Genomic DNA, 2,761 nt, shown 5'->3' with positions numbered 1-2,761 from the left:
GCACTAGCAAACCTCCCCCCAAGGATACTGGTGCCCCTCAGTTTCAGGTGTAGACCATCCTGTTTATAGAGGTCCCATCGTCCCCAGAAAGAACCCCAGTTATCCAAAAACTGGAATCCCTCCCTCCTGCACCATCCCTGTTGCCACGCATTTAAGTGTTCTCTTTCCCTATTCCTCGAATCTCTATCACGTGGCACGGGTAACAAACCAGAGACAACAACTCTGTTCGTTCTAACTCTGAGCTTCCAACCTAGCTCCCTGAAAGCCTGTCTAACATCCTCGGCACTCCTCCTACCTATGTCGTTGGTGCCAATATGGACCACGACTTCGGGCTGCTCCCCCTCCCCCTTAAGGACCCGGAAAACACGATCAGAGACATCACGTACCCTTGCACCTGGGAGGCAACATACCAAACGTGAGTCTCTCTCGTTCCCACAAAACCGCCTATCTGTGCCCCGAACTATCGAGTCCCCAATTACTACTGCTCTGCTCTTCTTCACCCTTCCCTTCTGAGTAACGGGGACAGGCTCCGTGCCAGAGACCTGAGCCCCGTTACTTACCCCTGGTAAGTCGTCCCCCCCACAAGTATCCAAAATGGTATACTTTTGTCACAGACTTTCCTGAAACTGATAACATCCCCACAGTAATAATGAAAAGGAAGTTGCATGCTCGCAAGACCCCCTTTCAGATAACATACTCAGGGGTCAATACCATGTGGCATACTATTATGCTTCAGTGCCAGCAAATAACTAAGTGAGCAAATAGGAAGTGAAGGACAGAATGAAGAGAAGCTTAGTTACTTTACTGAAGATTTACCTTCACCCATTTTACCTTTGCATTTGATTATTCCAATATACTCATGAAAGACCTTCAGTCCTCAAGCTTCCATAAATTTGAGGTCATTCAAACTTTTCAGTATGTATAATGGTGTGGTGTGCCTTTGCTCTTATCCCTATCAAGAGCCATTCTCCCAACACTTGTGTGCTCACTGATTCCCGGTTAGACAATTAAAAAAAAGTACTTTTATTGAAAAAAATAGATTTTTAAATATTACAACAAATACAAAACAATATGATTCAAAACAGTACAAAAAAAGAAAAAAACTTTTAAAAAAACCAACTTGCAGTTTTTAACATTTTAAAATTTTAACATTTTCAGCATTGCCTTCCAATCTATTTATGAGCTTGCCCACTCTTCTCTATGTAATCTGCTCTGATCCCAGAACCTCCCAAAATGTCTGTGGTCATCTAATTTTTATTTTTCAGCAAGCTTGATTGGAGTTGTTTCACTATTAATAGTTATCCCAACAACTGCCTAGATCCAAATCACTAGAGCCCTTGACTTAAACCTCTTCATCTCTCTAGCTCTCTTTCCTCCTTTAAAATGCTCTTAAAGAACATTTGTTAAAATTGTTGCATTAATTTCTCTTTATGTAGACTGGAGTCAGATTTTGTTTTAAATTATTGCTAGTAGTATTTTACATTGAGGTGTTTCATTACATTTAAAGGCACTATATAAAGAGAAACCTATTGTTGGTCCCTTTCCTGATTACATCGATGACTCTATGACTCTATTTGACGCTGAGCTGCAAAGTAATGACCTCCCAAAATATTAGATTAGGCCTTCGTCCAGTGCAAATTTGTTCCCATCCATTGTGAGCCCACTGAGAGGTAATGATGAAATGTTGTAAATGTATATTGTGCACTGTACCATAAAATATATAACAGATCACAACCACCTACTGCAGGCAATCCGTCACATTCACCTGAGCATGAAATTTGTCTCCCTATAACATGTTCCTACAAACCAGTTTTTTTGGTTCTTTTCCTTAATGACCTCTGTAATGACCTCTATTTTCAGAACATGGAAACGACCCTTTTGACAGGCCCTGAAGAGCAACATTGCCTAAAAGTTAATGTTGATGTTAATGATAGTTGAATAATTAATATGTTCACATAGCCTTCCTGTCTGCAGTTTTATGTAGATAATAATTGGTTTGTTTTAAATGGTTAACACCATGCAACAATGTTATTCAAATACATTAACAATTCATCCACTATTATTACTAGCTCTAATTTGTAGTTGCATGCAATTTAAGACTTAAGAAAAACTGTTTGAAGAACACAACAGTCTGATCAACACCTAAAAGAATAAATGACAGGTTACTAGTGTGGGTGTGAGCCTACATCAAAGATCTTGATCAAGAGATCTAGGAGTCTCATTTGGCTAGGAGCTCAACAAACACAACCAAAGCAGTGCAGCAATTAAAAAGCTAGTAGCAAGTGGAATTGTATAGCCAAAGCAACAAGCAATGGTGAAGAATTACGCTGAATGTTAAGTGCTGCTGTAGTCTCAGGAGGGTTTCAGACAAAGGAAAGTGGAAAAACAGGCAAGAGACATGTGTTAGGATGCAGAACTCCAGGCCTCAGGGCTGGAGATGGAAGGGAGGAGAAACATCAAGTTTCCACTGGGATCCCGGAGGCTGTCAAGGCACAGCCTGAGATTGAAATGGGGGCAGGTGGCTAAGTGATTCCATTCCAAGTCTGATCTTGCAGACTTCACTGTATTCCATGAAAAAGCTCAATGACCTCATAGAGGTGGTCAGGGTCAGGAGATGCATCGCCAAACAATATCTCATACCAGCTGGTCAAAGGATCACATCTCAATCACTTGTCCATTAGCAATCAGAATGCATGCCTGATAAGCAGACACTTAAACTCTTCATAGATTGCTGCCAGTCCCACATACCTACCTATTTATG

Source organism: Chiloscyllium plagiosum, unplaced genomic scaffold (assembly GCF_004010195.1).
Source record: "Chiloscyllium plagiosum isolate BGI_BamShark_2017 unplaced genomic scaffold, ASM401019v2 scaf_13012, whole genome shotgun sequence".
Lineage (NCBI taxonomy): Eukaryota > Metazoa > Chordata > Chondrichthyes > Orectolobiformes > Hemiscylliidae > Chiloscyllium > Chiloscyllium plagiosum.
Note: the sequence above shows the minus strand (reverse complement) of the source record.